The sequence below is a fragment of the Talpa occidentalis genome, unplaced genomic scaffold (assembly GCF_014898055.3).
Source record: "Talpa occidentalis isolate TD23 unplaced genomic scaffold, MPIMG_talOcc4v2.1 talOcc4.11, whole genome shotgun sequence".
In the NCBI taxonomy this organism is placed as follows: domain Eukaryota; kingdom Metazoa; phylum Chordata; class Mammalia; order Eulipotyphla; family Talpidae; genus Talpa; species Talpa occidentalis.
In genome coordinates this window covers 25,172,579-25,195,453 of record NW_023601104.1, presented here as the reverse complement: position 1 = coordinate 25,195,453, position 22,875 = coordinate 25,172,579, and the positions used below count along the sequence as shown (strand labels likewise).

Genomic DNA, 22,875 nt, shown 5'->3' with positions numbered 1-22,875 from the left:
AGAACAGGCAGAAGGACCGAAATACACTGCTGAGGGGAGCAGCGGGCGAGACAGGAGAGGTCTGCCCTGCCATGTGGGAATCTCCCTGGCCAGCTGGGAATCGAACCAGTGCCGCGGAGGTTGTGGACAGCTTCACAGCACCGCGCTCAACCCGCTGCACCACCAGCGAGGCCCCAAAGCTAGAATAATTATAGTAAGAAAATAAGATAGTATTGGATTCTACCCCAAAGTATAAATATACATATGTATTACTCGACACTGGAAAATTAAGTATACTGAAGGAATTTCTATGGGGAAGTTACTGAATTTCTATAGGAAAATTATTGAACCTTTCTAAATAACCACAGGAATTTGACAAATAAACATTCATTTCTGGATTGAAATATTCAGCAATAATGCGATATACACAAAAGCATCCATGTACCCAAGAATGTATACGCGTATGTATGTTTTTTTAAACAGTTAAGGAAAAAATTCTGAAGAGTCTCAGAATTGGACTCTTCAAAGGGCCTTTAAAGAGGTAATTAACATTAAATGAAGTCACATAGGTGGTCCCTGATCCAATCTAGTGTTCTTCAAAAGAGGGAATCTGGATACAAAGAAACATGGAGAACAGAAATTTGTGCATATAATAGGAAGGCAGCCATTGCAAACCATGGGAGAGGTTTTAGGAGGAACCAAACGAGCTCACACCTTGTTCTTGAATTCTAGTCCTTAGAATTGTGAGAAAAAGATTTTTAGTGTTTAAGTCATCCACTCTATGGTATTTTGTTTTGGCATCCTAGAAACTAACACAATGCAATAAGTATTTCATGAGTATCTAAAATGAGCTAGACTGCCCCCAAGTATTTTAAATACAAAGATGAATAAGATACAGCCTTGTCCTTAAAAAGTTATAGTCTTTTGGGCCTCCCTTGGTGGCGCAGCGGTTGAGCACTGGGCTGCGAAGCTGCCCGCAGCCTCTGCAGTGCCGGTTCGATCCCACATGGCTAGGGTCCCACTTGGTGCGACAGACCTCTCCTGCCGCACCCGCTTCTCCCCTCAGCAGTGTATTTCGTCAGTCTGCCTGTCCTGTTCCCCACTCTGGCTCTGGTGAATTCTCTCACCTTCCCGCACTTCTGACTGTACCCAGTGCTTATATAAATAAATTAATTAAAAAAAAAGTTATAGTCTTTTATAGTCAGTAAACATAGCAGCAGATAATTAAAATATAGTAAGTCTTATGACAGAGGTAAGCACTGAAACAAATTGGAGTCCAACCAAGGTTTTCCAGGAAGAATAAAAGGAAAGAGCTGGTGGAGCTCAAGGGGTTAAGCATAGCACAGCACTGTGAAGCTATCTGCAGCCTGCTGACCAGGGAGCTACCCACATGGGATGGCAGACCTCTCCTGTCTCCCCCGCTGCTCCCCTCAACAGTGCGTTTCAGTCAGCTTGCCTGTTCTGCTCCCCACTCTGTCTCTGATAGGTCCTCTCACCACCCACACCTCTGGCCTGTACCGCAGTTCTTGTATGCATAAATAAATAAATCTTTAAAAAAAAAAATTAGCCTAAAACATACATACCTAAATCTGTTTTTAGCTATGATTCACAAGGGCATAAGTGGAATGTTTGCAATATTCTCAACCGATGCAAAGCTGAAAATGCATTACATGTAAATTGAATGAAAATAAAAGTTTATAGGCCTCCCTAGTGGTGCAAGGAGTTAAGTAGCAGCACCATGAAACTATCCACAGTCACTGCAGGACTAGTTTGATCCCCAGCCAGGGAGATAACCCACAATGCTCAGCAGATCTCTTCTGTCTCACCAGTTGCTCCCCTCAGCAGTGTATTTCAGTCAATCCACATGTTCTGTTCCCCACTCTCTGGTGAATCCTCTCACCCCCCCAACACACACACCTCTGGCCTGCACCCCAGTTCTTGCATGCATAAATAAATAAATCTTCAAAAAAAGAAAAGTTTATAATGATCAGCAAGATCACTTAAAAATAAAACTTTAATAAATATAAAGTACTCCAACTAAATTCACCGTATATATAAAGACACAGAAGAGGAATTAATTTTAGTGTTTTTCACAGAATGATTTGCCTAAAGTCAATAACCGGCAAATATTCTGAGACATTGACTTATAAATGTTCCACATGATTATTCTGACATAGTTTATAAAAAAAGTATATGATATAACAATCTTTTCTGAGACTCAAATATCAAAATTTTCCAGTCTCAATTTGTCAAATTATAAAGACTTTTTTATAGATCATCACCATCTGGTCACTTTTGTAAAAGGAGAATGGAAATAAATTCTACAAGCATCTTCCTTCACTAAGATACTGACCCTCATAAAAATTATTCTTTAGAAATCCCTGAAAACTAATAAAATACAGGGGCCTCCCCAGTGGCGCAGCGGTTGAGCGCTGGGTTGCGAAGCTGCCCGCGGCCTCTGCGGCGCCGGTTCGATCCCAGGCTGCTCCCCAGCCACCGGAGGAGGGTCCCACATGGCGCGCAGACCTCTCCTGCCGCCCGCTGCTCCCCTCAGCAGTGTACTTCGGTCCTTCTGCCTGCTCTGCTCCCTGCTCTGGCTCTGGTGAATTCTCTCACCCTCCCGCACTTCTGACTGTACCCAGTGCATGTATAAACAAAAAACAAAACATACAAATAAATAAATAAAACTAATAAAATACAAAATTTACAAAAAGAACCCAAAGACAAAGGGGAGCAAACGGAAATAGGTTGTTCTAAGTTTCTCATATTATGGGTGAAATAGTCCTTGAAGGCAGACAGTGTAAAGTTAAAGATGTACAGTATAAATACTAGAGCAACCACAAAATGTAAAAATTAAAACAAGTAGCTTAAAAACCAGCAGTAAGAATACAATGGGGGGGGCCTCCCCGGTGGCGCAGCGGTTGAGCGCTGGGTTGCGAAGCTGCCCGCGGCCTCTGCGGCGCCGGTTCAATCCCCGGCTGCTCCCCGGCCACTGGAGGAGGGTCCCACATGGCGCGCAGACCTCTCCTGCCGCCCGCTGCTCCCCTCAGCAGTGTACTTCAGTCCTTCTGTCTGCTCTGCTCCCCGCTCTGGCTCTGGTGAATTCTCTCACCCTCCCGCGCTTCTGACTGTACCCAGTGCATGTATAAAACAAAACAAACAAACAAACCAGCAAACAAATAAATAAAGCATGCCTCTATCAAAAAAAAAAAAAAAAAAAAAAAAAAAAGAATACAATGGGGGAAAAAAAGCCAACAGGGGGAAGGAGAATGGGGATAAAAAGAACATAGGACAGATTAAGACAAATAGAAAACAAGAGAATAGAGCAAAACTCAACCATATCAAATGGTACTGTTGGCATAAGGATGGACTGAAGAGTCCAGAAATAGACTCCTACATTATGATCAAATGTCTCTCAACAAGAGTGCCAAGAATGGGTAAGGAAAAATCCAACAAATGGTAAGCATGGAGTGGTGGGGAATCTTAAACCCTACCTCATACCAGACATAAAAATTAACTCAAAATAGACCACAGCCTTAAATCCTTTAACAAAAGCTATTAAACTTCGAGAAGAAACATAGGAGGAAATTTACATGATCATGAGCAAAGATTTTGTAGAAAACAAAAATCAGTAAGCAGTTATTTTTTAATTGATAAACTGGACTTTATCAAAATGAAAACCATTAAGAAAACAAAAATACAAGCTAGCAAGTTAAAGATATAGAAACACGTAACTTGAATCCAGACTATTTGTATATCTTAATTTGTAAAACTCTTATATCTTAATAAGACAGCCCCTTCTCCAAAACAACAGGAAAAAGGTTTTTAACATTTCTCTAAACACATACAAATGCTCAATAAATATATATTGATATATCTTTACCAGGTAAATGCAAATCAAAGCACTAATGAGAAACTTATAACAAAAGGCTAAGACTAAGAAGACTAAAAACCACTGTTAACGGGGCCTCCCTGGTGGCACAAGGGGTTAAGATGCAGCACTATGAAGCAATCCACAGCCAATGCAGCAACAGTTCGATCCCTGGCCAGGGAGCAACCCACATGGCGCAGCAGACCTCCCCTGACTCACCCACTGCCTCCCTCAGCAGTGTATTTCAGTCAGCCTGCTTGTTCTGTTCCCCCACTCTGTCTCTGGTGAATCCTCTCACCTCCCACATATCTGGCCTGTACCCCAGTTCTTAAAAACAAAAACAAAAACAAAAAAAACCACTGTTAACGAGAATGCGGCACAATTAGAACTCCACAGACAATCTTTGAAAGTTTAAAGTTATACAAACATTTAATCTATGATTGCAGTGATTCCATACCTTAGTTTAGAAACAGGTATACAAAAATGTCCACAGTTCTATTCATAATAACCAAAACTTTAGGAAAAACAAATCTTCAACAAGTGAATGAATATACAAATGAGAGGCACAATGGGATACCAAACAGTAATAACAACAACAAAGATAGTGCTACAAGTGACATTAAGGATTAATACAGAAAACACCCTGCTGAGAGAAAGAAATTAGACATGAAGTAATTTTATGATTCCATTTATATGTTCTAGAGCAGGCAAACCTAGTCTAAGGTGGAAAGATGCAAAGATAGTGGTTGTGTTTACGAAGTATACAGGATGATTGGATAAAAGTGTGAAGGAATTTTCTGAGGCGATAACGTTCTATTTCTTCCTTAGGATTTGGGTCATACAAATGTATACACTTGGCAAAACTTAACAAATGGTACACTTAAGATTTGTGCATTTCACTACATGTAAATTTTACTTTAAAAACAAGTAATTACAGGGCCTCCCTGATGGCGCAGCGGGTTAAGCGCAGCTGTGTGAAGTTGCCTCTGCCTCTGTAGCGTGGGTTCGATTCCCAGCCGGCCAGGGAGATTCCCACATGGTGCAGTAGACCTCTCCTGTCTCCCCCGCTGCTCCTCCCCCACAGTGTTTTTGGTCCATCTGCCTATTCTGCTCCCTGCTCTGTCTCTGGTGAATTCTCTCACCCTCCTGTGCCTCTGGCCTATACCCCAGTTCTTGTATAAATAAATCTTTAAAAAAAAAAAAAAAAAAGACAACTACAAATAAGTATTCAATTCCAGCTAATGATATGGAAGCTGAATCAGTTTAGGGGTAAAATGCACTGATATCTGCAACTTACGTTAAAATGAATTAAGTTTCATGAATAGTTAGGAAAATGAACAAATGGATAAGCATGTGAAATGGTAAAAATAGCAAATTGTTCACTGTACAGTCTAGGTGATAGGGAGATGGGTGTTTACTGTACATTTTTTTTTCCAACTTTTATGTATGTAAAACCCCTGGTGGCTCAGGGGTTAAAGTCTCACGCTATCCAACAACAAATGTTGGTGAAATTGTGGAGAAAAAGGAACTCTCCTGCACTGCTGGTGGGAGTGCAAACTGGTCCAACCACTATGGAGAGCTGTGTGGAGATTTCTGGACCTACTAAACATAGAGCTTCCATATGATTCAGCAATTCCACTCCTAGGTAATTTACCAAAGGACACAGAAACATCAATTCCAAAGAGCACCTGCACCCTTATGTTTATAGCAGCACTGTTTACAATAGCTAAGCTTTGGAAACAACCCAAATGCCCAAAAGTGGATGACTGGATCAAGAAGATGTGGTACATATACACCGTGGAATATTACTCAGCATTCAAAGAAGATAAACACATGCAATTTGCAGCAACATGGATGGCGCTGGAAGGGATCATGCTCAGCGAAATAAGCCAGAAAGAAAAAGAAAAACACCGGATGGTCTCACTCATAGCAGGAATCTAGAAAACTTAAATAAGGGACCAGGAAAAAGAATAACTATAAGTAAGAAAATACCAAAATCAACAAACAACTATGAACCAGAGACACTCTATGGGGGGTGGGGGGCGGGGAAAGGAGGGATTGGGGTCAAAATAAGGGGGTTGTAATTGTATGGGGAATATAAAAATAAAATTTAAATTAAAAAAAATTTTGCAAGACTAAAAAAAAAAAAGTCTCGTGCTATCAAGCTATCACCAGCCACTGCAACATGAGTGTGATCCCCCACCAGGGAGCTGATCTACATGGCACAGCAGACCTCTCTTGTCTCGCCTACTGCTCCCCTCAGCAGTGTATTTCAGTAGATCCGCCTGTTGTGCTCCCCTCTCTGTTTCTGGTGAATCCTCTCACCCTCTGCCCCACACCTCTGACCTATACCCTAGTTCTTGTATGCATAAATAAATAAAATAAACCTTTAAAACAAAATGCTAGAAGACACTGATGAACAAAGTAATCAGACACAGGAGAAGTACTACATGATTCTATGTATATGAAGTTCTAGAACAAAATTAATCCATGTCAAAAATCAGTGGGCCTAGGGCCTCCCCGGTGGCGCAGCGGTTGAGCGCTGGGTTGCGAAGCTGCGCGCGGCCTCTGCGGCGCCGGTTCGATCCCCGGCTGCTCCCCGGCCACCGGAGGAGGGTCCCACATGGCGCGCAGACCTCTCCTGCCGCCCGCTGCTCCCCTCAGCAGTGTACTTCGGTCCTTCTGCCTGCTCTGCTCCCCGCTCTGGCTCTGGTGAATTCTCTCGCCCTCCCGCGCTTCTGACTGTACCCAGTGCATGTATAAACAAAACAAACAAAGAAACCAGCAAACAAATAAATAAAGCATGCCTCTATTAAAAAAAAAAAAAAAAAAAAAAAAAATCAGTGGGCCTCCCTGGTGGCACAAGGGTTTAGGTCTCAGTACTGTGAAGCTATCAGCAGCCACTGCTGCACAAGTTCTATCCTGGGCCAGGGAGCTAACCCACATGGGGCAGCAGACCTCACCCACTGCCCACGCCTGCCAGCAGTATATTTCAGTCAGTCTACCTTTTCTGCTCTCCATTCTGTCTCTGGTGAATCCTCTCAGCCCCCGCACCGCTGGCCTACACCCCAGCCCTCACATGCATTAATAAATAAAATAAATCTTTTTTTTTAAATCAGGTTAGTAGTTGCTGGGGCAAGAGATGGGGGTGACTGATGACAAAGAAAAATAAAGAACTTCCTCCTAGGGTAATGGAATGTTTTATGTCAAGGTATTGGCTACATGGTTATACACACTTGCGAAAACTCACTGACGTGTACAGTACTTACGTAAATTATGCCTCAATTAAATTGATTTTTAAAATATGTTCAAAATAGAAAATTGGAATTCACAGAAAAAGTATAGAGAATTACACACCCCCTAATCACACCAACCAAATAAAATATCACTATCCTTCCCGTTCTTTTGAAGAAGGGCATATCACTGGAGATAAAAATATGCGTTTACTGTTTTCCTTAAAGGAAATATAGAAATGCTGGTTAAGCCCCTGAATTTTGGAATTCCTTTCTCAGGTAACTCCAAATCTACTGATTTAAATCCCTGTGACCCATCAAAACAATGAGTTTTAGCAAATTACTAAGAATTCCATGCCTAAATTTGAAAAAGAAAAAACGGAAATAGGGCCTCCCCGGTGGCGCAGCGGTTGAGCGCTGGGTTGCGAAGCTGCACGCGGCCTCTGCGGCGCCGGTTCGATCCCCGGCTGCTCCCCGGCCACCGGGGGAGGGTCCCACATGGCGTGCAGACCTCTCCTGCCGCCCGCTGCTCCCCTCAGCAGTGTACTTCGGTCCTTCTGCCTGCTCTGCTCCCTGCTCTGGCTCTGGTGAATTCTCTCACCCTCCCGCGCTTCTGACTGTACCCAGTGCATGTACAAACAAAACAAACAAACAAACCAGCAAACAAATAAATAAAGCATGCCTCTATAAAAAAAAAAAAAAAAAAAAAACGGAAATATTTTCTTAATTGAAAAATGGAATTACATATCTTAAAGAGCTGTTGAAAATATTAAGGGAAATAATATATGCATATGCTGACTTTTATGTTTTTCAAGCTGCAGAGTCAGCTTTTAAAAATCATCCTAGCAAAGAGACCACAAGCTTCCGCCCCCACCCCCCCACCCACCGGCCATCTTCAATTCTCTAAATACACCCATCTCAAGTTCATCTCTTATCTGAGTGACTTCAAATTCCTCTTCAGGATCAGACCAAAACCTTGAGCTGCTAAAGCCCAAAGAAAAGATTGGGGTAACAAAATAGAAACAGCAAACTATATTAGGAATAATGGCAGCTGGGCTGAGAATGCAGGCTCTAATGTGGTGAGCACAACTACCCAAGAAAACATTTTCCCCTTGAGTGAAGTTCAACAACTTTATTTAGATAAAATTTGTTTTTGCTCTACCTATGTAAGTCGGTCAAAATAAGTATCCTGGAGAATACTGCTTAAGAGTATGTTCTAAAGTATGAGTAATAAAAAAAATAAATAAAAAATAAGTATGAGTAATAGTTGTAAAAGAAAAATCAGAAGTCATTGACATTTTATGATTGAAGGTAAAGGCATACCCAACACTGGTACAGGGAAAATCTCTCTGGATAGAGCACACCCATAATGTGAATTCAACTTACATGAAGATAAGAAAAAAAAAATGTAAACCATGTCTCTATGCTTGATGCTATTCTGCTCAATGATTACATGCCTAAAATGAACACAAAAAGATAAAATTTTACTGTTCTCTAGTTGGTTTCACTTAGAATGTGCCTTTCATGAAATGAGCATCTTGCTGTGCTGTCAGATTCTAATGTTTAGAGCCATTTATTTTTCCTACAATATGGACCATAAACACAAGCCTACTACTTCATCTGGTGTTTAACAATAAAAAGTGATTTGTTCCAATACTGAAGAAAAACCGGGTGTGTTGGACTTACAGAGACTGCATGTCTACATTTTATGTGCAACTCTAGGGATTTCCAACGTTATTTTAACTAAATGACATTTTTTTATTCCCTGAGTCTGTGTACTTTGAAGGCAAAGTGAAAATCTTTGTGGTAAGAACAACAAAACAATTCTAGCGTACTGGTTTGGGGAACACAAGGAATTATTTATCTTGTATACTAATGTCAAGCCACTTTATTCAACAAAACTTTGATTTTTGCTACCAGTCACTGCTCAAAGTGATAATTAAGGCCACAGGACACTACCCTGTCCCAAAGAATTTCACATTCTAGATAAATATAGTAATCCTAACATTAATGTGGATTCCCATATAGGTCAATCCAATCTACACAAATTTACTTATATACTACATTCTTCAGAAAGTTGGTTTCCATACACCTACATATACATTGTGAATTTTTCCTATTGAGGATAATCAGAAAGAGAGGCAACTAAGGATTACTAATGACGATGGGAGAAAAAAGAAAAAAAAATAGTTTAAATTGAAACTTGCTGAACATAAAGAAAGATGACTAAAAGTAAATCCAAGCCTCAGAACTGCTATCCAGACTACTATCTCTGAAGAAAAATATTCATTCATGCAGGAATATAATGTATAAATCCAAGAGTCTAGAAAGAGGGCTTCAGAAAGAGCAATTCAGTGACTGTATCCTGGCAAACAGGATATAGTAAAAACAAGCTGGATTATCCAAACTTTTCCCATACAAGCATCTGAAATCAGAACAGGATCTGGAAATGTCACCCAGGTAACTTTACAGTAATTTGTTAATATCTGAGAAGAGACAATATCATTGCTAATACAATAGATACCAGTTATTCACTTACTGTTGTCATTCAATAAATATTTATTGAGAGTTTATTATAAGCTGGGTGCTAGCATCAGCCATGAAGAGAACGTAGAAAGTCTTTGCTCTCATAGAAATTACATGCAAAAGAGGAAGCAAAAGGATCATGAGAAGGAGCCAGTTACCAGTCAGAAAAAGCACATAGTTCTAAAGAACACGCCTGGCAGCAGAAACTGGAAGGATCATATGTGTCAGGAATAGGCCTAGCCCGTGAAAGAACAGAAAGAAAGGGAGCGAAAGGAGAGTGCAATGGCAGATGACGGCATGAAAAGCGATGGCGAGTGTGAGCAGGCAAGGTCTGTAAGGAATTCTGTGCCATAATCTTGTTTCATTTTAGTCACACTAAAAACTATTATCTCCAACAAACGGAGGATTACAAAAGTTCAACCACTTGCCTAAGTAAGTTCTGACACAAGGATCTGGGGTCTTAGCTCTTATGTAAGTTTTTGGATTTGGTCTCTCTTTTTTCAAAAATTGAAACTTTATGAGAGCTTTCACACAATCACTCACGACTTCAATTCCCATGACCTTATTTTTATATAAGATTCTGTTACTCACCTACAGTATCTTCTATTTACCATGGAGATTTTCAGAATTTAGTTCCCTCAGTGGGAGAATGTTAAAGTTCTAATAAATGTAATAGCTACTAAAAGATAACTGGGAAATCCTATGGGAAGACAGAGAGAGAGTTATTTCATTCTTATGAAGGAACCCCTCAGAAGTTTAAGAGCTGGTGCTTAAAAGTAAGATTTCTTTAAGTGGAGAAAAAGGGTAAAGCCACATCAAAGGAATATAGCAGGCAGAAAGATGGCAATAAAGTGCCCAGTTTTGTCTAGTACATTAGGTTGATTTTTTTTAATGCTATTTCATAGAAAACAATCAAATCTATGGTAATAAATCATGAATTGTAATCTGTGGTAAAAAAAAATGTTTTATCACATGATTTTCTTCATTTAAGACTACTTTGTATTAAAAAAAAAGGTTGTTAAAGTTGACTTAAGCTTATTAAATGAACCTATTCACCCCATATATGAACACTGTATTTATAAATATACTGAATACGATTTTACCATTGGGAAGAGATCCCAGTTCTCTATCAATATGACTTGAAAAAGAAAAATAGCATGACTTGCTCCTATTAAAACTAATATTTATCAAAAGCAAGAAGTTTTATATTAAAACAATATTAATCAAAAGTTCACATTTTGCTTAAACATATCTTTACCTCAAATTTCCTTGCAATCCCCACTAAATTGACAATAAAAGAAAAAATAGTCAAACCCACACCAAAAATGGTAGCTAATAACAAGTAAGATGAAGCAACATCTTTGTTTCCATTTGTCACAAGAAATATTGTAAGAGACAGGTAATCAGGGTCAAGATTAAAAAAATTAAGTTTTACTATTTCATAAAGCACATTTCTTAAATGAAACTATTTTTTACCATATATGTGTACTAATGAAGAATATAAATGACTATTAATATACTTTTTTGTCACTGTAGGACCAGCGGTTTCATCCACCACCGTGTTTGCACCATCACTGTAAATGTCAACATAGTTAAGTAACAAAGAAGTACTATTACAAAATAGTTTCAACCTAGCAGATCACCTGAAACACTTGAAGACCCCTTCAAGAGTCCACACTCTTGAGAAGCACTGCTTTGGAGATATACATAAAATACTAAGAGGAAGTACATCTCCAAGAAAAAGAACTGGGTAGTAGGACAGCAAGGTGACTTATTTTTTCCTGTACACCCTTTGTACCTTGTAAATTTGGTATCCTTTGTATTTTATCTGAAAAAAAAAGTACATTTTTTAAAAACAAAGATGTAAACTCACACTTTTGTTTTTTTAAAAAAGTGGCAGATAGAAATATAAGCATAATATTTAGAAATATGAAGTGAAATACCAGAAAAAAAATTTTAGTAGCTGAGTTTCCTCTAAGGAAGTGGAACTAGGGGGTTTGTTGGGGTGGTAGAGGTGACTACTACTTTACACAATAAGCCTTTTGGAACTGACTTTTAAAGCCATGTACAGATACTAATTGGTTTTAAATAAAAATTATTCAAAATATTGCCTGTAGTGTATTTCAGTCAGCCGCCTATTCTGTTTCCTACTCTGTCTCTGGTGAATCCTCTCACCCCCGCTCCTCTAGCCTGTACCCCAGTCCTTGTAAGCATAAATAAATAAATCTTAAAAAAAAAAAAAAAGAAAATATTGTCTGAAAAATACTTACTAGTCAGATTTTAAAGATAAATAAAGCAAAAACCATGCACAGGGAAAGAATGGCTATGAAATATGCCAAAATGTAATAATAACTGCCTAGATTGTATGCCTGTGAGTTACTGCTAATATAGGTAACATTCTATATTGAAATTAAAATTTTTCATTTAAAAAGCTAGTTGAAAGAAAACAATTTACTTCAGACCAGAATGTCTAGTGACTTCCTTAAAAAAACAGTTAAGTATGTAAACCTTAAGTTTAACAGTCAAGTGGTTAAACCCTACAAATACACAGACACACATTCCCACACACAGAAAATAAAATACCCATTTTTTCTTCTTTTTATTTGATCACAGTTAAGACCACATGAGAACTTATTTATTTAAAAAGAAAATAGAAGAACAAAATATTTGCTCTTTGGTAAGTACAATAAACTACTAACTCTTATATAATTATAATCCTTAACATAACAAAACCTTCACAAAAATAAAAACCCACTATCAAAACCCTAATTTAAATTTGGCTTTTTTAGAGCATATCCTGATTCAGGAAAGACAAGATTATTTCTATGTATACATAGATAACTCAAAAGCAAATGGGATTCTCCATCAAAAGGAACAGTATTCTTAGGAGAAAGGCTGATTCCTGAGAAAGGAAAGCTACAAGACGAACTTAGAACATCTTGCTGTGCCAAGAAGAAAGGAAATATTCCCCAAAAATGACAGTATGTCCAAAAGGATAGGAACCTGGGTGGAGAGGCTCCCCCTGTACAAATTGGGGACAATTTGACATCTAAATAAATAAAAGCAGTAATGGAGTAGAACCCATCAAATATAACAGGGAATACAGATAGTAGATAAGATAAATAAAAGGATGCTGTTTCCTTACAACAGAATGCCAACTGGTAAGGTGAAGATGGAAGAGTTAGAAAATAACAACTCTGTAACACCAGAGTAAAGATCAGTATAGGCCATCCCTGGTGGTGCAAGGGGTTAAGTCTCAACATTATGAAGCTATCCACAGCCACTGCAACATGGGTTCAAGCCCCAGCCAGGGAGCTATCCACTTGGCACAGGAGACCTCTCCTTTCTCACCGGCTGCTCCCCTCAGCAGTGTATTTCAGGAGATCTGCCTGTTCTGCTCCCCACTCTGTCTCTGGTGAATCCTCTCACCCCCACACCTCTGGCCTACACCCCAGCTCTTGTATGCACAAATAAATAAAATAAATCTTAAAAAATAATCAGTAAGACAATAATCACCTATTTAAATCCAGAAAAGAGCGTCTCCCTGATGGCACAAGGGATTAAAGACGCAACCTGTGAAGATATCGCAGCACAAGTTCGATCCTCAGCTGGCCAGGGAGCTACCCACGTGGCACAGCAGACCTCTCCTGACTCGCCCACTGTTCCCCTCAGCAGTGTGTTTCGGTCGGTTCTGTTTCTCACTCTGTCTCTGGTAAATCCTCTCTCACACACACACCCCCTACACCTCTGGCCTGTGCCCCAGTTCTTGCATGCATAAATAAATAAATCTTTTTTAAAAAAAAATCCAGAAAAGACAGTTTGATTAGGCTACAGATTTGATTAGAAGCACGGTATCTGCATTATCTCAAAGTTATCTACAGATTGTTTAATGGAGGAAATAACTACACTGTGAAGAAACAAAACACTGTTAGAAATAAAAATCATCAATGAAGGGCAGATCAGTGACACACACATGCTCCCATAATATGTCCTGAGATGGACACAAAACCCCTAGCTGAAGATGTATAACTGAATGTAATTGTAAGGAAATATCAAACAATGCCAAAATGAGACGTATTCTATAGAATGTGTAGCCTGGATTCTTTAAAAACATCATGTAATGAAAGATAAAGAGAAGCTAAGACACTGCTCCAGATTAAAGCCACTAAAGAGATATGACAACTAAATGCAATTTGCAATCCTGGACTGGATCCAAGGGGAGAAACACTATTAAGGAACAAATGCTATTACTGAGACAAGTTGACAAAATTGGAATATGGGTTACAGATTAAAGTATAGTATTATCAATGTTAAATTCTCTGAATTCGGTAACTGCACTGTGATAATGCAAGAGTATACACTACACAGCAAACATCCAGAGATACATGAGCATAATGCAGGCAATTTACTCTGAAGTAATTCAGAAAAGAGAAAGAGAAAGCAAATGTGACAAAAACGTTTAAAATTGGTAATTTGAGTAAAAGGATATTTAAGAGTTCTCTGCATATTTTTTAAAACTTTTCTGTAATTTTGAAATTATTTCAAAATAAGAAATTCTTTTCAAAATTAAAAATAAGGTAAATTGGAATGTTAAAAGTGATTTATACTGATGTCCTACATACATACAAATAAGGAAAATAACCACAACGAATATTCAGACTGGCACATAACCTCCATAGAGAATTTCTTCAATTTTCAATTCTCTAGAAAAAGAAAAATATTTTAAGTAGCCACATAAGCAGCAAGATGCTGAGCCTGTATATGCTCAGGAAAACACAAAAATCTGTTTATTCACATTAACAGAGTCCACACTTTGGGACTCCCTTCCTCCAGCAGGCCATAAACTCCTGGTCCATAGGTCTTAAAGCCCTGCTCTTTGTTATAACTCAAGCACTGACACAGAGCTGAAATGCAGCACTCATATTTGTTGACTAGATGCTGAACTATTTAGGAAGAGACTACTACATTTTATCAAAATTAGGAGGAAGAAAAAGAAGACACATAAATACGGTATAAAGTTATTTTTAAATCATCCTTAAATATGGGCATTTTCAAGCTTCACAAATGCAGAAAACAGTATCACTAATACCCACATACCTATCACCTCAACCCAACAATTATCAAGACTATACTACACTGGGCCTCCCCAGTGGCACAGCGGTTGAGCGCTGGGTTGCAAGGCTGCCCGCAGCCTCTGCAGCGCTGGTTCGATCCCCAGCTGCTCCCCGGCGACCCGAGGAGGGTCCCACATGGTACGCAGACCTCTCCTGCCGCCCTCTGCTCCCCTCAGCAGTGTACTTCGGTCCTTCTGCCTGCTCTGCTCCCCGCTCTGGCTCTGGTGAATTCTCTCACCCTCCTGCGCTTCTGATTGTACTTGTACCCAGTGCTTGTATAAATAAATAAAAAAATCTTTTTAAAAATTTTAAAAAAAGATTATACAACACTGCTTCCTCTAACCCATCTCCCCCCTTCCTTTTATCATTCTAAAGTATTTTTAAGCAAATACCAGACATATTTCTCTTCATTCTTCAGTCTCCATCTCTAAAAAACAAGTTCTTTCTAATATAAACATAATAATGCTATTATCATCCCCTAACAAAATTAACAGTAATTCCTTGATATCATCTAAAATCCATCCACATTCAAATTTCCTCCAAAGTGTTTCAAAAAATGACTTTCTATAATTGGCTTGAGTCAGGATTTAAACAAGGTTAACACATTACCTTTGGTTCCTATACCTATAGAATTTTTAACCTTTCTTTTCACATTGTCTATCAGCAATTATGAAAGTGTGACAAACCAATTAATTTACACTTTCAAATTCTCCCAGTTCAAAACTAATGAAATGGACTCACTGTTCCCTTTTTTTGTAGCACCCTTCCAGATTGTTACTTAGTAAGATTGATTCTTTCTAGTCATTGATAGCAAGTTAAATATAAGCTCCAAAGAGTCCCTCCCATTCATTCCCCATTACATGTTCCCATTTTCTTCACAGCACACATTACTACCTGAAACTATTCTGTTTCCCCTCCAGCAGAATATCCATTCCATGAAGGCAGAGTGCTTTCTTCATTGGAAACCAAAAGCAATGCTTAGAACATGAAACATTCAATACTTACTGAGTTGCTAAATAACAATGCTATAACCTCTATTTAAGATATAAGCTCAGTTTAGTATTTGCTTTGAAACATACATAGCTCACTCCTCATGCAATCTTATGAACTGAGTACCTATAGAAACCTTGATCAGCTGTTACCAAGAATCTGTGGGATGTAGGAAAGAAAGAAGAGAGGTGTAAGACATTCAAAGCAATGCTGGGCTTTTAACAAATTATGGTTACAGGTTATTTGAAAGAAAAATTATTCAGGATGATTTAGAGAACATTACCAGAAGTAAAACAAAGTTTCATGTTTTAGTATCATATGAGAGCTATTGCAGGATGAGTAATATCTACAATGGGACAGAAGCATTACTGGAACAACACACATTGCCTTACCATAGTGTTTAGTGTTCTCTCTCTTTCTTTCTTTCTCTCTCTCTCTCTCTCTCTCTCTCTCTCTCTCTCCCCACCCCTCTCTCTCTCTCTGTGTGTGTGTGTGTGTGTGTGTTTGTGTGTGTACTCTAAGTACAATATTTCTCTCTGGAAATGAGGATCATGATTAATTTAACAATACATACCAAAACACCTATCTGAAAAAACAAACCAGTAAATTTGGGACCTAGAAAAAACTAGAGTTATCTATCCCTACACTACTCATTTACCAGTTGAGAGAGATCCGAACTCCAGGAATGGTTACCAATCAAGTCGAGATATAAGTGACTGGCAAGCACTTACGCGATCTAAATCCAGAGTTCCTATCTCTAGCCTTACACTCTTTTTAAGATAATGTCACCCACAGAACGTTAATGTCGAGTGTATGACATATTTTAATTACTGCCATTTTTACTACTGTCACTTTTCCCCCCATTAATGTCCAAACTGTTCACCCCCAGGGGGCAAGTCAAAACAGGGCACAAAAAACTATGCTCTAAATAAAGCATGGTACAGAAACCCCTCTTTGACAAAATAACAAATGTCTAAAAATCTAAGTGGTTTGACGCAATGAATCTTTTATTCCACTTTAAAATTTCAAAGTGAAAAGATATTTAGAAATATCTGTTGGTTACTCCTTTGCTTTGATGTGTATAATGCTGTTCTCTTCATTTTAAATATCAGCATTGCTATTTTTCAGTTCTCTGTACAAATACTGTACCAAAGTGAAATCTGTCATCTTTCTTCAAAAACCAACTCTAGCGAAAAAAATAACATGTGAGTGACAGACACCAAAAAAAAGGAAAAGTGATAGAAGGATTCACATACATAAGAGAGTGTACCTCTGACGAATAAGGAGAGACACTACTCTTCCTACTTTTTCCTACAGTACTGTTCAGACCAATTCATAAACACGCTCACCAGTTCTTAGACTACTACTCTGAATCTTGGGCCACAAACCAATGATCAGGAACGAGATGCTATTCATCCAAGGTTATACGACAAGAAATGGAGAAAGGTAAAATAATTCAAAGTTTAAAAAAATTTTCAGATTCTTTTCAGAGTGAAAGGCCTTCTTTTCATCACCCAATCAAAGACTATTGGTTAATAGGAAAAGCAACACAGTTTACATGGACGTGAAAATTTTTACTGAAAACATAGTAACAAATTATCAAAATGTAGCCCCTCACCCAATAAAGCTAAGTAAAATGGTATCATAGAATTTCTATGGAACATCCAAATCACATTCTAACATGAACGCAATCACACGCACACACACACACACACAAAATGGGAAAGAAAATGGAACCTCGGCTTATCTTTTCGCGGCTGCTCTTTCTGAAGAAGTCCGGAAAACAAGAACATTAAACATAGAATACCAAGGGAAATGAAAGTTTGGATTCGGGCTGGCTCAAAACCTGTCAGAACTCCTGCGAAACGAAGGCAGCCGGCATGCGACCTACTCGGGAGAGTTCCCAATTTATACCGCACAGAAATCAAGAAACAGGAAAGCATATAAAACAATGGAGTCATCCCCCACGACACACAGGAACAAATGCAAGGCATCCCCTACACTTCCTGGTATTTTTAAACGATAAAACTTACTTACACTCGTGCTAAGAAGTCTCTGCAAAGATCTAGGACTTATATAAAAATTGCAGTGGCGGACCTCGGCGACCGCCATGGGGGGCAGAGGCTCCCACCGCAGCCGTCCCGGGGACGCTGGAGAACTGCGAGGGACAATAATAAACACAGTGAGCCGCCGCTCGATGACCAGCCAGCCAACTCCACGCAGAAACCCGACGCGTTTGGAGGCTGCTGTTCCGCCGACTACATTTCCTCGGTCCCAGGCGGCGACTCCCTAACCGTCAGGGCTGGCGTAGCGCCCCCCAGCAGCCGGGGTGCGGGCTCCCCTCCTCGCTCCATTGTCAAATCGCCCCCCCACCCCCGCCCCACGCCTCGGTCCTCAGCCCCCCGACCTGAGACTCCCGGGAGAGGCGGAAAAGGGAGCGCAATCCCCTCACCCACACTCCCTTACAGCGGGGTGTGGGTGTGTCTGGAGACCGGCGCCTTCCTCCGGCACCACCGAGGCTCCCGCGGAGCCCCAGACCCGCGGCGGCCGAGGGGCGGCGAGCAGCGGCCGGCCCCGGACCCCCGCCTCGGGCGGCCGCGGCCCTTCCTCCTCCTCCCCCGTCCCGGCCGGCCCCTCCCCCGCGGCGCGCACGCGCGGCCTCCGCGCGCTCCCCTCCCCCTTAGCCCCTCACCTCGCTCATCAGCCGCCTCTCCCCAGGGTCGCGGGGGCGCCGGCCCTGAGAGGCAGGCGGGGCCCGTGGGGGGGGGGGGCGGCGGCGTCCGCGCGGCGGCGAGCTGCGCCTCGGAGCCCGGCCTAACAGGCCCCGGGACTCAAAAGCCGCGTCTGTCACCGCCACCACGGCTGGGCGAGCGGCAGCGCCCGGTCGGCCCGGCTCCCCCGGCGTGGGCTCCGGACGCCTCGCTGGGCCTCCCAGGAACTCCCGCCCCGGCGCGGCCGGCGTTTCTGCGCTGCGCAGACCGAACACCTCGCCGCCGCCGCCGCCACTGCTGCCGTTCTGCTGCCGCCGCCAGCGCTGCCGCCGCCTGACCAATCCCTCCTCTACCGAGCGAGCGCGACACTCGGGGCTTTACGACAGTTGGGAAAGTGAGAGCGCCCGGCCGTCACGCCTCCGGGAGCGTCGGCTCGCTTCTGCGCCTGCGCGGACACCGCCCGCCCGGCGTCCCGCCCCTGCGCCCCGGCCCTCCCCTTTGTGCTGGCGGTATCGGTCGGTCGGCGGCGCACCCCGACTGTGTGCCACAAAGCTCCGTCTCGTGTTCTCCCCGGTGGTTGTGCGTCCAGTTTTTCAGCAAGCTGCTGACTGCAACGTGGCTTGTTTTTTAATAACTGAAAAGCGCGAGGAACCACGGACTTAGTGGCTGTACTGACCATGACAGTGAAGCGAAAACATCATGGTTCAGGGTCTTTCCCAGCAAAAGAGACCCAAATCATATTTGCTAACGACATAAAGATCTAGAACCTCATTGTTCAGATGCGTTTGCTTCCGGGAACCAGGTCAAATGTAGCAATACGTATTTGGGGAACTGACTGTACACTTAACCTACGCCTTCTTTATCTTATAAAAATTAGTCGATAGCAAATGCTTCATTATGTGCATTAGGAAGATGTAAGGAGGAGAGTGGATGTAGGATTTGGAAGCAATCAGACTTCATTCGAATCCCAGTGATGCCCCTTAAGAGCTGTCTCCTCTCTTAGACTTCTATAAATCTGTCTTCTCCTCTATCAAATAAAATTATTCACCTCAAAGAGTCTTGGTGAGATTAGATGAAATGGTTTATAGAATGTTTCGAATATTACTTAACAATTAAGTGCTTAATAAGCATTAACTCCCTCTCATTGTCATCAATGTTATCTTTTTTTAATGCCCTTTCCTTTGCTCACTCATATTCTCCATACTGTGTAGTGCAGAAAATATTTAAAGTATTAATAATAATGATTAAGAGTAATAATGTGGAAAAGGATGGGACTAGGATTTTTCCTCAGTCCTCCTGTATTCTTGCTCTAAATATAAAAATCTACCCAAACATCTTATCTACTCAAAAGGTGTGAACTGTTACCAACTTATGCCTTTCTAAGGTCATATATTGGATTTATTTCCAGACTTATATAGCCATACTATTTTCCTAGCTCTCAAGACCTGTGCTCTTCAACAAAGGAGACACTAGCCACATGTAGCTGTTGAACATTTGAAATGCAGCTAGTATAAATTAAGAAGTGCTGTAGGTGAAAAAACACACATCTGATTTTAAAGATACAATACAAAAGAGTAAAAATCTCAATAGTTTGAAATAGTGATTACATGTTGAAGTAATATTTTGGATATACTGGATTAAACTAGCGGTTCTCAAGCAGAATGGTTTTGCCACCTCTGCAACCAAGGAGAGCATTTTGCAATATCTGGAGACATTTTTGGCTGCCACAATTTAGGGGGGGAGAGGAGGGCATATTAGCTACCAGCTTCTCATAACTAGTGGTCAAGATAAAAAAAAAAAAAAAAAAAAAGATGTGTTGGTGAGTATGGGAAAAAGGGGAACTCTCACCTCATACATTGTTGTTGGGTATGTAAATTGGTACAGTGACTATGGAAAACAGCAAGGAGATTATTCAAAAAATTAAAAAGAAATACCATATGATCTTGTGGCCCAGAAACACTTTGAACTATTTATCCAAAGACATTTTAAAAAGATATGGAATCCTACAGTCATTGCAAGATTTTTTACAATAGCTGAGGTATGTAAACAACCTAAGTGATGATGTGGGTGAATGAAAGGGGTGTGCGTGTGTGTGCTCTCACGCACGCACACATACATGCACACGCACATACAGTAGAATACTACTGACTATCAAAAAAAGTTGAAATCTTGTCATTTTTTAGGGTGTTATGCTAAGTGAAATACGTAGATGATTTCACTCAAATGTGGAAAATAAAGAAGCAAAACAAATAAACAGCAAAACAAAACAAACTCTTAGATACAGATAACAGTTTGGTGTTACCAGAGGGAAAGAAGTTGGGGTGGAGATAGAAACTAGACTTTTGGTGGCAAACATGATATGGTGTATACAGCTGTCAAATTATAATGCTGTGTACCTAAAACACATAATGTTGTAAACCAATGTTACTTTAAAATAAAATTTAAACAAGAGGCTAGGGATGTTACTAAACATCCTACAGGACACAGGACAGCCCCCCTGAGAAGAAATTATCTTACCCAAAATGCCAATAATATTGAGTTGAGAAGTTCTACTTTTGAAAGGACTGAATGTATGGTGTAGTTAACATGGATCAGTACTTTTTTAATGAAATTGGTACTCAGTGGGAAAAGAAAGACACATGTCTAGCATGACATGGAGTCAATAAAAGGGAGACTTGAATCCTGTTGCTATGTCCAAGGGAAAGAGTCAGTGGAAGAGAGGAGAAACATAGTGGGAAATGATGCAATGTTCAATGGAGAAAAATTCCTATAGAGGCAGACGAAATGGTTTCAAAACTCAGATGGAAGAATTAGCCTTGGCGATAGAAGAAAGGATATGCCTTTCACTGAAACAGGTGGGGTAGAGGAAGTGATTACATAAATGGAGTGATGGTTGTTAACTTCAGAGGGCAAACCCGGGACTTAATCACTGAATGAACTTGACTTCTCTGTAAAACATGAAGTAAGGCCATCTACTAAGACATCAGGTTTAGGAAATGACTGGGTAGGAAGTGATAAGAGAAAGATAAGAAATTAGAATAGCCACTAATGGCAGGGTGGCAGGGTGGAGAGTAGTAGGTTGGGCAACAAAGCAAGGACAGGAAAATGCAAAGCAGAAAAGGAGGTGAGACTGAGCAGACAGGTGCTGTGAGATCATATTGAGGGGAATAATGTTACATAAGAGTGGGGGATCTCTCTCATATGAAATACAAGTATCCTGATTTTTATGCTTCTGCTCCCACCACTGTCACTGCAACTCTCTCGTTTCAGCCTAAAACCACTGTCACAGTATGAGAGAAACATACTGAGACACTAAGTTACTTAAAATCCTTTGCCTAAAAGACACTAAGTTGTTTAATAACCCTCTGTCACCTTCAGGATAATGTCCTAAATCCTCAACCTGGCAAATCAAGTCCTTCAAAATTCAGATTCTCCAGTGCCATTTCACAGATCCCCTGTCCCTGCTTGTATAAACTTCAGCAGATTTTCTGTATGTCTCTGCCTTTGCACCTAATATTGCTTCTGTCTCAAAATATCCTCCCCCTCTTTTTCACACCACCACCTCTGTTTTATCTGCTTAGCAAAATCTTACCTATTCTTCGAACCCTCCTTCATGTAGGATTTCCTTACCTCTTTTCTTGGCCCTCACAATAGAGCTAACAGTCACTCTCACTATTGCACTCTTCAATCTTTGTAAACATTTCTATTTTATTTTTTTTTAATAGAGGCATGCTTTATTTATTTGTTTGCTGGTTGGTTTGTTTGTTTTCTTTATACAAGCACTGGGTACAGTCAGAAGCGCGGGAGGGTGAGAGAATCCACCAGAGCCAGAGAGGGGAGCAGAGCAGGCAGAAGGACCGAAGTACACTGCTGAGGGGAGCAGCGGGCAGCAGGAGGGGTCTGCGTGCCATGTGGGACCCTCCTCCGGTGGCCGGGGAGCAGCCGGGGATCGAACAGGCGCTGCAGAGGCTGCGGGCAGCTTCGCAACCCAGCGCTCAACCGCTGCGCCACCGGGGAGGCCCAACATTTCTATTTTAAATATTATACTTATATACATTTCTGTCTTTTTAAAAAATATTTATTTATGCATAAAAGAACTGGGGTACAGGCCAGAGATGTGGGGGGTGAGAGGATTCACCAGAGACAGAGTGGGGAACAGAACAGGCAGACTGACTGAAATACACTGCTGAGGGGAGCAGCGGACAAGTCAGGAGAGGTCTGCTGCGCCACGTGGGTAGCTCCCTGGCCTGCTGGGGAACGAACTCATGCTGCAGTGGCTGCGGATAGCTTCATAGGTTGCCTCTTAACCTCTTGTGCCACCAGGGAGGCCCCATTCCTGTCTTTTCTTAAATAAAAAAAAAATGTCTTTCTTTAGTAGAAAAATAGAACTCAATATTTATTGAATTTACTGAATACAGAGATTGGGGTTCTAGCCCCAATTTTGTCACTAA

The 22,875-nt window shown here is 40.8% G+C and overlaps 1 protein-coding gene and 1 long non-coding RNA gene across 5 annotated transcripts in view; one reads left to right on the top strand and one right to left on the bottom strand.

The window, feature by feature from the left end:
- RNF111 (ring finger protein 111) overlaps window positions 1-18,468 on the bottom strand; it is an 84,102-nt gene extending 65,634 nt beyond the window's left edge. The window contains exons 1-2 of one of the 4 annotated variants that reach the window (XM_037502583.2): window positions 18,180-18,227; window positions 17,751-17,871 (exon numbers count right to left, since the gene is read on the bottom strand). The gene's annotated coding sequence lies outside the window, so the exon portion shown is untranslated. Of the gene's footprint in view, window positions 1-17,746; window positions 18,027-18,120; window positions 18,142-18,179; window positions 18,228-18,405 lie in introns of those variants that run through there. The other 3 variants (XM_037502584.2, XM_054701901.1, XM_037502588.2) reach the window with 3 other exon arrangements.
- LOC129146982 (uncharacterized) lies at window positions 11,267-12,732 on the top strand. Its single transcript, XR_008554414.1, has 3 exons — window positions 11,267-11,375; window positions 12,223-12,286; window positions 12,399-12,732. It is a non-coding gene; the product is annotated as an uncharacterized LOC129146982 (long non-coding RNA).
- Window positions 18,469-22,875: the final 4,407 nt, after the last annotated feature.